Genomic DNA, 15472 nt, shown 5'->3' on the forward strand with positions numbered 1-15472 from the left:
GAGGCTGCACAGTGAAATGGCTAAAAGTAGGCTATGGCATTAAACTGCCTGAGTTAAATCTCCATTTCTGTCACTTGCCAGCATAGCGACCTTGGGCGAGATACTAACCATTCTGTGCCTAAGTGTCATTCATCTATAAAATGGAAAGAAAGGTAGTATCAATCTCATCAGGTTATGGTGAATATTATGAGTTAATATTTCAACAGCACTTCATGCATGTAGAAAGTGTCATTAAGGATTGGCTCTTGTTTTTAATAGATCAAGGAGACCTGGGTTCTTTTTCCCTTTCTCAGCTTCTAGACTTAATCATTTTCCTTTTAACCATTATTTCCATGAGGACAAGGATTATTTAAGATGTTTATATACTGTGAGCCAAGCACTGTGTCAACCACTTTTTTTTCCCCATAATCTTATTTAATCTCAGTGAATTTAGGTGGCAGCAATGCTGAACTGAAGACTAAGTCATAATCAATTGTAATTTGGTGATGCTTCTAGGGTATTCTGTGTAGCAGTTTCACTAAGTATATTTTCATCAGTAGGGTGTCCACCCAAAAAAGCACTTATGACTATTTAGTTTTCTTACTCATTTGAAAGATGATAAGGGAAGCAGATGTGGCTCAAGCAATTGAGCACTGGAGGTCCCAGGTTTGATTCCCACTGCCTCCTAGACAAGATAGGCAAGACAGTGAGCTGGCACAATGGGCTGGTGCCCTGTGAGCTGACACAACAAGGTGACATAACAAGGAGATGCAAGGAGGAAACACAATGAGAGAGACAACAAAGCAGGGAGTGGAGGTGGCTCAAATGACTGAGTGCTTGTCTCCCATGTGGGAGGCCCCAGGTTCAGTTCCCAGTGCCTCCTAAAGAGAAGATGAGCAGACACAGAGCACCCAACAAATGGACACAGAGAGCAGACAGTGAGTGCAAACAACGAGGGTGGGGGCAATAAGTAAATAAAAGAAATCTTAAAAAAAAAGAAAAGAAAAGTGAAAAGCATTTGTTTTTACTTGACAGCCATCTTCTTTACCTTAAACTTTCAAAGACCTAGGAAGTCCTGATATTTGTAGTTGGAACCTGGGATTCTTATAAAGGATTAATACTTATCACTACTGTAATGTTCCCAGTTTCTTCATCTGCAAAATGATAACTAGAAATTTTTCCTCCATTAAAAATTTGAGTTTATTCCAGCTATGACCATCACCCTATCATTATGAAACTTATTTCTTCTGACTCTTCCTAAAGGCTAATCTTCATTATAACTTGGACCGTTATGATGCACTCTGAGAAATGTAGGATGTTCTGAGGATTTAGATAATTCTGGGTTTTTAGAAGGCAGAATTGTTATCAATTAGTATTCATTGAGAGCCAGCAGATAGTGAGGAGCTCTAGCACGTATTCAGATTTTACAAATGATCAAACTCTAATTTTTTTTAAAGATTTTGATCCAAACAAAAGTCACATGCATTAAACTGTGGTATTTGTGATTTTTAATGGTATTTTTAATGCATTTAAGGCATCTTAAAAACTTTGGTAGCCCAGTAAAAGTTGCAAGACAGGAACTCTTAGATAGCTTATCCACTCAAAATGATTTAATATGCACTTGTCATCTCCTCAAGCTTTCAGTTCCCCATTCCCTTTTGCATTTTTTTTCCAGTTTATCCATTGATTTACTAGAAATGAAAAAATCCACATTAGTATGATTCTAAGTTTGCACATCTGGCATATTCCAATCTGATGAAAGTTAAAATGTAAATATATCACGTTTAAAAGTAACATTTTAGCATTCTTTCATACAGATATTGAATTCAAATATAGCGGAAAAATCCCTATTTTGATTAATTTGTGGTAATATCAACCTCCAAATAAACACCGGGTGCTCTACCCTGGCATTTTTTTTTAAGCTTTCAAAATTTGCTTTTATGGTACCTATTATTTCCAGATGACAGGACATGGTGCTGAAAAGTATGGGAAAATATGGTTAAACTAATGGGTTTCCTGCCGACTAAATCATTTTGAATCATTTAATGCAGCTTTTATATTATCTCACTGTTGATTAAAGCAGAGGCAAATTACAGTACTGGAATCCCTTTAAGAGAAATTATCTGATGAACTGATTCCCAAAGAGGTGGGGAAATGTGATATGGCTGTGCGCTTGAAGTACATCATTTTCAAGCAATGTGTTTCTGAGGTACAGTCACAAGCAGTGAATTTGTATTCCCAAGGGAGATGTCACTCTGATTGTGGCACATGTATGTCAAGATGCTATCTGAGCTGAAGAATGTTTTTCAACTTCCTTCATTTCAAAAGCTCCAAAACCCCTGGTTAGATGAAACTTAGAAATCTGAAAACTTTGGCTGGTTTTCCACATACAGGAAATTAAAAAATGGCTTCTTATAAAAGAAGGATGTCAGAAGAGAACCGAAAGAAAGAAAAAAAAAGGAAGAGAATGTGTCAGAGTTGATTAATTATTGGAGTTAAAAATATACCCATTATAAATGGCAGTGGAGCAGTGATTTAAAAATGCATTTTAAATGGTGACGGCTTTATGATTTGAATGTCATTTGCTCAACACAGAGATCCTAATGTTGATCGATGGGCTTCTAGATGTCTTCCTTGGGATTTGGCAGACAAAACTGATGTCTATGCATTAAATCAAATGCTTCCACATTTTTTAGTTCTAATATAACACTCAAAGCATCATTCACAAGGATCTGAAAGACTCATATCGTGGGATTGTGACAAATGAAACCCACTTAGCTTATCCAGATTACATGACTATTTTCCAAACCCTTTTTTAATGTCTTGCCTTCTAATGTTATGCCCTGATAATTTCTGACATTTCTTAAGTTTTTATGTACTTATATACCCCACACACATATTTTGAGATTTCATTCACCTTCCTTGAATTGCCACCAGTTTAGCCTTGACAATTTTTATGGTATCTCATGTATTTTAAACAATAAAGATAAAACCTGATTTTGTTCCTCTCTGTTGTGGTTACATGGTTAGTGTTACAGAAAAATTGGGAAAAAACATTTGTTGAAAATCAGTTAAGTATAAGAAAAAGGGAATAAAGAATATAAGTTGTAAGGATAGAGTTTATATAATAGGCTTCCAAAATGATGTTGGCCAAAGAGCCAATATTAACTTTGAGAACATGATCACTGATTTAAAAAAATAAAATAAAATAAGGAGATAACAAGGGAAAAATATTATCTGATAAGGAATATTGTTTATGGATTTTTGTCCTCCAGAAATAAATTCAATAAGCTAAATATAGATAAGGACTGAATTGTACAGTGTGAAGGGAAGCTCCTTGTACTTTAAGAGCAGTACCATGTAGACTGGCATTGTGGGAACGTAAATTAGGGACTATTCTTGGGACAATCTGTTTACCATATCTGGTTACCCTGAAAGCATCAATAGAATTTTCATAAGTATAATACTTATAAATGATTATACTGTGTGTAGTTTCCTTGCCTCCCAGAATTGAGTTTCTTGGAAAGTAAAAATGATGTCTTATTCTTCTGTGTAGCTCCAGGTCTTAGAAGAGCACAGGGTATAGAGGAGACACTTGATAAAGCTCTGACAAATTTATCTGAATAAGAGGCATATCATTGTATAGAGGTTCTGCTTCAATAGAAATTGTTATTTTTTAATTTGGTTATTCACTAATTTGTTCATTGAATATATATTGTATCTACTGAAACAATATATCTAAAATATATTTGAATGACTTAAATAGTTTTCTTGGACTAAAGATGCACAGTGAAGCACTTTTATCTTTTTATTGGACTGTTGGAATTGGCTTTTATTATGAGTTGGAAAATTAGAATTCATGGCATACTGTTAGGGAGACAGAAAATGGACACAGTTTTATTTAGTGCTTAAATGTCCCTGTTAAAATTAAGCTATATTATAATCATTAACTAGAACAGTGATCAGCAAACCTCAGCCCATGGGCCAAATCTAGCCTCCTGTGTTTATAAATAAAATTATATTGGAACACATGCATGCTCATTTGCTTGAGTATTGTCAGGAGCTGATTTCATGTGGCAGAACTGAGGCATTGAGACAGAAACCATGTGGCTCACAAAGCCCAAAATTTCTGACCCTTTACAACAATGTTTGCTGACCCCTGAAGTAGAATATATTCAAAAGTAATCTTTGTAAAGATGCCATCTAGATTTTAGCACAGTTATTAGGAGGTGGAATGGCTTAAGCAATTCCCTTAACCTCCCTGAGCTTCTGTGTCTTCATTTGGGAAATGGGGATTGTTTAAAAGACTCTGTTGTTTATTCTATTTGAAGTGCTTAGGAAACTGTAGATGTCTGATTTCATTCTCAATCTCCTGCATGCGTGTAGTCAGATTCCCAGTGAACACCATCAAATGATAGCACCTAATGGAATTAGCACATCTGATCAAATGGCAAAATACATATTAGGTGGATTCTCTTTACGTAGAGACTTGGTGAAAGATCTAGACAGGTTTGCTCTTGAATTTGAACATTAGTTCACAAGCATTTCATTAATATGAAGCACTTCAGAGAGTGGAAATTCTTTTGTCAGCACCATTGCTAATGGCTTTGATAATAATCATCACTACCATTTCAACAGTTAACATGCACAAGGCATGATACTGAATGTGTCACAAACATTATGGCATTTAATCCTCAGGACAACCCTTTGAGATAGGCATTATTACTCTGATTTCAGAGTAGATCCCTGAGGCTTGGGAAAAATTGAAAGCCTTTTTCAAAAGATCTCAACCAGGAAGTGGCAGTGTAGGGATTTAAAACTGGATGTAGACAGAAAGCCACAACCTTATACTCTTGTTTGGCATTTTGCCTTTAGATTTCAGGACTAGAGAGGGCCACCCCAGTTCGAAAAATCTCTGATCTTACTGGTGTCACAAGGAAGAAAGAAGGAATCCCATTTTTCCATAGAATTCATACTAAAAAATGATAAGCTTCACAGCCCCCTGCAAACCTTTTATTATTTAAGTGATAACCAAAATGAAATGCAAGAAAACTCTGTGATTTTGCACACAGCAATAACCAAAATTCAGAAATGACAAGAATGATAATTAGCTCCTGGAACTCAAGAACCCCAAGCCAGCTAGCTGGCTGTAAACACTTCCTGGATTGTTTCATTAACTGTGCAATACCATGACCCTGTATTTCACATGTTTGGGTTTTCACCCCTATTTGTAGAGCTTTGGTGGCATCCTACTGTGCTATATATATAATGCAGCACCTCTTCCTTTTTACTAGTCTGCAGTCCCACCAGTTAAGTTGTTCAGAAAAATATGTGAGAACAAACAATTATATTTTGACAAGGTAGGCAAGACAGGCAAGGAGTTTTGATATATATTATTGCCCTTCTTTTAGTTTGCCGGGCTTCTCAAGCAAAATACCATGAAATGGGTTTGCTTAAACAATGGGAACATATTAACTTACTGTTTGGGGGCTAAAAGAAAGATGTTATCAAATCAGTACTGTCTCGCCAGAGACTATGGCATTCTGGGCCTTGTTGGCACCCCTTGCTCCTTAGCTTGTCACATAGTAAATCACCTGGAGGCATCTCCTAGTATCTCCCTGCTCTTCCAGCTTCCATCAGTGTCTAGCCTCTTGATTCCTGTGGCTTTCTCATTCACTGTCAGAACTTCATTCTGCCTATTCAGGACTCTAGTAATAGGATTAAGACCCGTCATGACCTTGAATAAAGGGGTCAACTCGGACCAGCAGAATATCTCAGTCTACATATAATAGCAGGAGTTAAAAATGCTTTTTAACCTGAATAAAAGGGGGAAATGGAAAGGACAAATGAGTTTATATGGCTGAGTCTCCAAAAAGAGCTGGGAGGTTATCAGAGGGGTTGCCCTTATGCACTCCTGAGCAGAGTCCCAGAAACAGATAAAGTAGATACAACCCCAGGTACTGGTTCTTCTGAGGGCCACAGAGACCCACAGGTTCTATGGTCATGGCAGATGGAGTTCAGTGCCATGTCAGTTGGCCCCACTTTGGAGTTTGTGTTTCTGTGTGATGGAGCTGGACTCAGATGTGACATTTGTCCACAAGTCTCTCCTGTTACTTTTACCGGAACTGTAGTTGGTGCTGGGATTCAGGGGACCTGAATCTCTGGACTGACCATGTGATAGCCAGGCCCTGAGCCTCAAAAGACTTGCAACTCCTACACTCTGGTTTATTGGACTTACCCCACTCAGCTAACATGGAGGTGAAGAATGTCAACCACCACACCATGGAGCCAAGAGTGCCTACAACTGAAAGCAGGAGAATTGCATCCATCATCCATGTGGAATCTAAGCCCCCTTTGATATAGCTGTGGAGTGGCCACAACCATTCTAAGGTCCACAGGATGGAGGAATAGAGTATGGATTAGAGTGGACTTACTGACATTCTATTCATGAACTATTGTGATTAATAATTGAAGAAAATGTGGCATTGGTGTGGAGAAAGTGGCCATGGTGGCTGCTGGGCGTAGGGAGTGGGAGGAAGAGATGTGATGTGGGGGCATTTTTGGGACCATTGTGGACCATTGACCATGTGGTGTGGACCATTGACCATGAGGTGCAGTGATGCTCAGAAATGTATTCACCAAATGCAATGAATGTCTCATGATGATGGAGGAGATTGTTGTTATAGGGGGAGGAGTAGGGTGAGGGGGCAGGGTATATGGGGACCTCATATTTTTTTAATGTAACATTAAAAAAATAAATAAAGACAAAAAAAATTAAAAAAAAAACACAAATACATTAAAAAAAATGATCCATCCTGATTGAGGTGCGCTACACCTTGATTGAAGTAAACTCATCAAAAGGTCTTACTTAAACAATGGGTTCACATGCAGAGGAAAAGATTATAATTTAAAAACATGCTTTTCTGGAGTACATTCAGCTTCCAATTATCACAGTATTTAAAGTAATATGGAGGTATAGAGAGTAGAATTGTTGGAATGGATACAGGCTGATTTCCAATGAGATTAGAGAGGCAACATTTCTGAATGTGTTTCACATTTCCTTTTCTGTGAGAATTTGGCCTTTTCTGTGAGAATTTGACCAATTCAATATTAATATCCCTAGATTTAGTGTAGCTTTCTCCTAAATGAGTAAATGTAATAGGATGATGTAAATAATTCTAGTTAGATACCTCTTGTAAACAGGAAGCAGAGTTCTAGCAATTCTATTCCCATTGTGATTTAAATTAAAACATTTTATATTTTCAATACAGGAAATATTGATTGCTACATAGGAGATTATGTTGAAGGTTTCTTTTCTCAGAATTTACAAGTCCTCGAGAGAAATATTCTAAGTTATTATAAAAGCTGCATATTAAAGAAACTTTCTTTGCAGTAAAATTTGACCCTTTGATGTGTTCATCAATACCTGATTTCTCATTATAGACATTTTTGGTTACTAAAGAACCCATGATTCAAACAGCCCAAATATCTAAATACATACATGACCCCTGCAATGGCACCAGGTCTTGAAATAAACTCCTTTTTAAATAGGACCTTTGAAGATCCCTTTTAAGATGAGACCAAACTGAATCAGGGTGATCCTTAACCCAATGTTACTGAAATCCTTATAAGCAATTGAGACTTGGACACAGTTGTAGGTGTGAGTAGGACACAGAAACAGCCATGTGATGGAGGCAGAGATTTGAGCTATGAATTACTGGCAAACAACCACCAAAATGACATAGATTCAGACAGTGCATGGCCTGACAATACCATTTTGACTTCTAGTCTCCAAAACTATGAGGCATATACATTCCTGTTATTTAAGTCTACCAGCCTTGGCAAACTAAGACAATACTGCATGTATAATATCCCATAATTTTGCTTTTTATTGAAAAAAAGAACAATAGGCATGTTGAAATATCCTTTTCTTTTTGTGCTTGTTTTTTCTTTTTACTTTTTAAAAATTAATATTAAATTACTCAGGCAGAATTCTATTGCTAGAGGAGCTACCTGGAAAGTATTTGAAAACCATTAATTTGGAGATAACTGTTATAGAATTTTACTTACTGCCTTATGGCTGACTAATATCACCCAAGTTTTCTCTCAAACTTTTCACAATTTTGATAAATTTGTCATACTGCATTTAGATTCCCTTTCCGTATGTTGAACAGTATGAAGAAACATTTGAGCCAGTCAGCTGTTTTGATCATTATTCTTGTTTTTCAAAGATTACAGTTAATATTTTAGGAGCTAGACATATTTGGGGGGATAGATCTTTGTCCCATTATAGTAGCCTTGGTAATCAAAATGGTGCCGGGCTTGACATTAACTCAGTGAGGGTTGTGGTTAGAAGACATGGAATTTGGTGACTTCAGGAAAGGATGATTTGGAGTTGGGGTTTGGTTTGCGATTTAAAACCAGTGGTGCAGACTTTTAGGCTTATGAAACAGAGGACTTTTTGCATGAACATGGGGTCATCTGTGTATGGCCCTTCTCGTCTCTTCCTTTTGGACTTGAGCAGAATGAAATAGCTTCTCTCAAGCATTTGTTATCTCTTTGTTTAAGAACATTGCTTATATTTTAAATATTTTTATGTGGTATGTAATAAATGTAGCTTATTTTTCATTTTCACATATTTTAGCAATATCTCAAAGTATTGTACTGTCAGCCATCATAAATATATATGAAAATTTTAAGATGTTTTTATACATTTTTAAATAGATCTAAACAGCAGAGGTCAATGATGTTTATGAGGAATGACACTAGAACTCTCTGGAAACTGGATTAAGAAGGAAGATTATATATTGATCAAGGACCCTTAGGGAAGCGGACTTGGCCTAGTGGTTAGGGCATCCGTCTACCACATGGGAGGTCCGTGGTTCAAACCCTGGGCCTCCTTGACCCGTGTGGAGCTGGCCCACGTGCAGTACTGAGGCACACAAGGAGTGCCCTGTGACGCAGGGGTGTCCCGGGTAGGGGAGCCCCACGCGCAAGGAGTGTTCCCCCTAAGGAGAGCTGCCCAGTGCAAAAGAAAGTGCAGCCTGCCCAGGAATGGCGCCACACACACAGAGAGCTGACACAACAAGATGATGCAACAAAAAGAAAACACAGATTCCTGTGCTGCTGACAACAACAGAAGCAGACAAAGAAGAACATGCAGCAAATAGAGACAGAGAACAGACAATGGGGGGGGCGGGGGGGAGGAAAGAAACCTAAAAAAAAAAAAAAGGACCCTCAAACCCCGACTTTGATTTGTCCTGGGTTTTGTCTCAGGTCACCTTCTCTAGGTGTCCCTTTCATAATCACAACAAATGACTTGCTGCCTTAGTGGGATACAATGCATTCAGATACCTCTATGCTTGTGCTCGGAAAGCCAAACCAATTCTCTTCATCTCATCTACCATTTCTCATTTGACCAATTCCCACTTGCCCTTGTAAACATTCCTAAAATATCAGTGAAACCTTCTCTGACCCTTCCATGCAAAATTGTCCTAAAATAATACTAAATATATCAAGTTTTATGTATTATTTACTAACCCATCTCTTCCATTAGTGCCCAAGTTGTACAAAGGTGAGGATGTGCCTTATTAATCTTTGAAGCCCACCATATGTGCTTTGTGCTGAGCATGGCATATAATAAACAATATATAAGTATTTGGTCACTAGATTTGTAGTCCTAGATAGGCGAATTCAGCTTTGTAACTCTGAAAGTTCAAAACACACAGATTTACACACATATTCACATACATAGCACAGATAATGTGGGGTTGTTTTAGAGAAAGTAGTTGAATGTTAAAAACTCACTTTCTGACCATGTTGGTATAAATGTTATGATCTATTTCATCATCTTGGGACACAAAGCCACTTTTTATTGTTAAGAGGAGAGGTCCTTAAGGAATGTAATGAGGTTTTCTAATATCTTCACAAAAATTTTAAAAGAAGCCCTTTATAATCATGTTTCAACTCAAACATAATGAATGTGGAATATCAATATCTCATCTTTTAGAGGGGATTTATACACAAATGCAATTATACAATATGCACATAAACACACACAGTCATACCAAACACACATACATACTTTTGATTCTTTGTTATAAGAATTTAAAATATAATCTAAAACTTGTTTTTCTTAGTCTGTTTTTTCCTAGGTTAGACCCAATCAGATATTCCCACTGCATATAGCATTGGCTGATCTTAAACTTTTAACTATTACTCATATTCAATGTTTACAATATACTTAAAAATGATTTCAAGAGTGGACAAATCACTGGGATATGGGGAAAAAGTATAACTTGTCTCTATATTTTTATCTGTTTTTCTAATACCTAATTTTTGTTTTCTAATATACATATTAGTATATACATATGATTTCTAAATCTCCATATTGGGTTTATGTACATGATTTTTTGTTATTGGTAGGATGCAAGATCAAATATCTTGGAGGTCAGTGGTTGGAGCAGGCTGAACTGGGGCTGGTTCCCAATCTTGGCAAACTGGGGAGCGAATTCTTTCTCTTTCTTTTCGTTCTGTTGAAGACTTCTGAAGTGTGAAAGCCATTTTGCTGGACTTTTATGTTTACTTCAAGTGAAATCAAGACTTTCACTTGCTTCTTGCTCCAGTTAATACCTGCAACTTAGGGGCTGGCTTCCAAGCATCTAGCTAACCTACAAAGGCAATGTAAATGTGACTGTTCTACTTGGTATAATATGTCCTTTAGTAAATTGGGGTTATCCAACCAGTGAGGAGAACTGATTAATGTGGTCCGTCAGAGCCCCAGCAATTTAAACCACAACTAAACATAGCTTAGAAGTTTGGAAAGAGTTACAAGAGGTAAGCAAAATGAATAGTTAAGATTTTTATAAGGTTTAGAAGTAAAAAACTCCAACAGTGATTACAATTGATATTTGTTTAAAGTAATGCATTTGTAGCCCAAACAGTCCTTAAATTATACATTTTAGGTTGTATCAATGTCATAAAAATACTTTAAGGACAGTTGCAGACACAGTTTCAATTACATGATTATTTCTTTGCCCATTATTTTCTCTCTTTTCTTTCCCAAATAACTTCTTTCAGAGATGGTTCAAGGAAGAATTTATCCTCCTTACATTTTGTCCACTGTTCTTTGCAAGACATGCTGCCTCATGATCAGGACTGGTGCTATCTTAATGTGAAACATTTTGCCATTATAAAGATTCTCAGAAAGGCTTCTTAAGTATTCTTTTACACGTTCATTCTCGGCTGTTGTATCATCTCTCATTAACTCCCAGTTTATTGAACACTGTAGCATTGTAATACCATTTTCAGATATCATCTAGCCACCAGCCCAATGCTGGAACAGGAGGCCAGCTCTCCACTTCGACCCCAGCCCAAAGCATTGCACATCTTTTTAAATATTGTGACTTCCTTTATCCCAGTTAGCAGGAAGAGATTTCTATCTTTTGAGGCCTTCACGTGTCTCTCTGAATTATTACCAGTATCCAAAGAAAAAATGTCACCTAAATGTGTTTTATTTACTTGAAGCCAGAATTCAGACATACACAGAATGAAAACATTATAACTGATCATAGAAAGTGGCAAAAGACTAACTCAGAGACTTCATTTCTTGCTGTTACTGCCATTGCTGAAATTTAGTTTGTCCCAAAGACATCCTTTGAGTTTCAAAAGCAAAAGACAGCAGTTGGAGGTCTGAAAACTTTTAAATAGCTTATTCATTTGCTAAAAGGAAAGACAATTAAATTCGGCCTACCCAGGTACAGCTTTATACTGACGTACTAGGTAGTAGTGCTGTGCACTGGTGCTTCTGGTTCCCCTCCTTCCAAAGCACCTAGTAGCAAGGCAGTTCTTTCTCTTCTGTCCATGGGAATTTTGCTTTATCCAAAGAAACTTGTGTGGAAGTAGCATGTGTTACTTCAGAGGAAAACCTTGAATACTTAGTGTATGACTTGCCATAGACCCTTCCCCCCATAATGTAAATTGATGATGTACTGATTATAAAGTCATCCAGTTGGGGTCTCTAAGTGAATACCACCAAAAGAGCATCCCACATGGACATCTGATGTGGTGAAAAATAAATCTTTGTTGTTTTAGGCTACTGAGATTTAATTACCACAACCTAACCTAGGTTATTCTGACTGAAACATACTTGAATAATGTACTATATGGTGAGGTATGTGTCACTGTAGAGGGCTCATCATTAGAAATTCTTTCTTATTTTATGAATCACTTTAACCTATGTATTAGTTATATAGAATTGCTACTTAGACTATAATTTCAACTTGTTTTGAAATTATTGAGACAACTTTATGTCTCAATAAAGGGATTTATGTTTTATTTTTCACTTAAGTTATTTATTCAAGGACTCATTCATTCATTTATTCATTCATTCAACAGCCACTTCTGAAAATCTAATATATATAGTATGTTTGGTGCTGGAGACATATGTATGTCTTTGCGAGGAGTGTACTAGTTGATATATACTGACTGTGATTACATACTCTCTATTCTAAAGGATTTTGCAGTCTAGTGTAACATATAATCACAGTGGCCTTCAAACACTGGAATCACTGAATTACAGTAGTAAGTCAACATTTTCAGTAGAATAATAGTCATTTGGACACTAAGTGGTGACATCTTCAAACCTGTGCAATTCAACTGGTAAAGAGTTATCCTATCCAAAACAACAACAACAAAAAAAGATTGTACTATTTTCTCAGTGAGTATGAAGGGTACTTGTGAGGGCATGAACAGATCACTTTACCTGGCATGTTCTCTCAGAATGAGGACTGCTTTTCTTTGAGATATACATTCTGCTTAATTCTACTTAAAGAGGTGTTTCTAAGTTCTGGCCAGACCAAGAGCCAACTGCATCCTTCTGTGAAAGTCAAACACATATATATATTTCACTCCTTTATCTCTTTCCAACTGACTTCCAATCCCACTGCTTTGCTTTAAATGCTTTCTCAGGGATCTCCAAGATCTCCTAAACATCATCCATCAGATTATTTTCCATTTTACAACATTTTTGATGCTGTTAGTGTCTGGTTTTGTCTTGAAATTCCCCTGGATTCTATAACAGTATATTATTTTGTGTCTTATTTCCCCCTTTCTGTCTTCACTGTCCTTGAACTCCCTCTCTTTCCATTTCTTCCTCATCATCGTTCATGGAAAGTTTTCTACAAGTTTAGCTCTTGGCCTCCTACTCCTTTCCTTGCTTAGTACTTCCTCACTTGGTGACTCCATATAATCATAAGACTTTATCACTCGCCTTCATGCTATGGGCTTTTAAATCAATATCTATAGTAATAGTTTCTTTCCCAAGTTCTACTGCCATATTTACAATTAACTGGTAGCTGTCTCCTCTTAGAAATTATTGAAATAGTTCAAAATTTAACACTTTAAAGGTGAAACCTTCACGGTTTATTTCTCTCATAAATCAACCAATTCCCACAGGCTACAAGCCTTCAAGGCATTTTCTCATGGTTAAGACCATGATATATATTATTAGACCAATGTTCACTCAAATCTCAGCTTTACTCTAAAAAGCTTTGAAACCTTGAGTAGTTTATTAACATCTATAAGCATCCACTATCTCATTTTGTGACATGGGGATAATAATAGCAGCTACCTCATGGGGTATTGATTTATGTAGTGTACATTTTGTAGAGTCAGATGCAAGGTAAATGCTGAACAATAGTAGCTTTTATTAATACTTAATGTTAACCCTCGTACTTAATCAGAAACAAAGTATTTTACTTTCACTCTTAAAATAGTTCTTGCATTAATTCATTACTTCCCATTTCAATAAGCCACTTTCATTTCCACCCATTTCATCCCTTGCTTGTATGTTATGTAAGGTTGACATTTAATTTTAGCTTTGGTACATAGAAGTAGTTCAACAGAAAATGTGATGGAAGGGCATTTGACGTGAGAAAAGGCACTGAGGCAAGAAAATGAGCATTGTGTTCAAAGACAAGGAAAGGTTTGATTTTCTCTGGGGCATGGTAACCATGTAGAACAACTGTGTGGCAGTAGGTTTTGAAAGAGCTTTGCTACATGGAGTGCATATGTACCTTCTTAAGGACTATTTCAGTGACTGTGAGGGCAAGGAAAATTATGAATTAAGGAGGGGTTATTCCCCAAGCTGTGATTCAGGAGAATACATCTGGTTTCAGAATAGGATAGAATGGAAGGGACAGAGATTGGAGATAAGGGCATGAGTTAGGAGGGTGTTGGAATTGTGCAGGTGAGAAATTGTATGTTGGCAGTCAAAAAGGAAAATTTTAGCAATGAAAACATTCAGGGATCAGATTCTATTTCAGGAATTGGATTCTAATCTCTGAGAGAAGGAAGAAAAGGTAGGTTGCTAGAATGAGGGAATATGGGTTATAGAAAAGTTATCAAGAGCAGTATTTTAGACATATTAAGATTCTAGATACTGAAACAGGAATATGTGATGAGTTAAAGGACTTAGAAAGAGGCAGGAACTCAACCGTTAGAATTATGCCCTTATAAAAGTATATTACATGTTATATGTTCATGTGATATTTTTTTCTGGGGACAATGTCCACTGCATTTATTAGATTATCAAAGAGTCCATAAAATAAATGTTAAGAATTCCTTCATCAGACTATAAACACTATGATACTTGAGGCCATGTTCTTCTGATAGAAAATTCTACTTTCAGTGTCTGGCATACATAAGTGTTATAATAAGTATTTTTATATAAATGGATAAAGAGTGAAAAAATGGACATAAGTTTTAACTCTTGATTCTTTCCTTAAGATCAGATACTTCAGCATCGGATACACTATTTTTGTGCTTATGTTAACTTTAAAACTATACATGCACTATCATTGTCAAGTTTAACATTTCTGTTCGATAGACTAAAACCTGCCAATATTCACTTTCTGTATTGGTTTGGAGCCTCTGAGAAGCAGATGCTAAGACAGGATTAGATATGTAAAGAGTTTATTAAGAGGAACCTCTGTGAATGTTAAAGGAGAAGGTTATTAGGAGTAGGCGGGACTTCAGATCATAATGCACATTTGACAACTGGGAAAGGATAGGGAGAAAGAACATCAGGTAGGCAAAGCCTCAAACTGCAGCACAGTCTAGAGAACATCTCTGTGAGTCAATTGGGGTAGCCTTGAGCCAAGGCAGCTAATGTGTTCACTTCAAGAAAGAATATGCAGGCATTAATACTTCTACTGTGCTTAGTTATTAGATGGAACATCCCAGAGGGAAGCCTGCTACAGTGTAAATGAGGTGGCAGATCCAAAGAGATCACAGCTAGAAGCTGCCATTATACCATACTCTTTACAGCAGATTCTCTTAAAGGGAGATCTGAACAGCACACCACCATGGCTGCCACACGTTTGTGTCCTGGAAAGTTTACAGATTAGATTTGAAATATGAACTTTTACCATTATTGAGGTATCAAATGTTCCACTGGATAGAGGCCAGAATTTCTGGACTGTCTAGGTGAATA

Source organism: Dasypus novemcinctus, chromosome 1, assembly GCF_030445035.2.
Source record: "Dasypus novemcinctus isolate mDasNov1 chromosome 1, mDasNov1.1.hap2, whole genome shotgun sequence".
Lineage (NCBI taxonomy): Eukaryota > Metazoa > Chordata > Mammalia > Cingulata > Dasypodidae > Dasypus > Dasypus novemcinctus.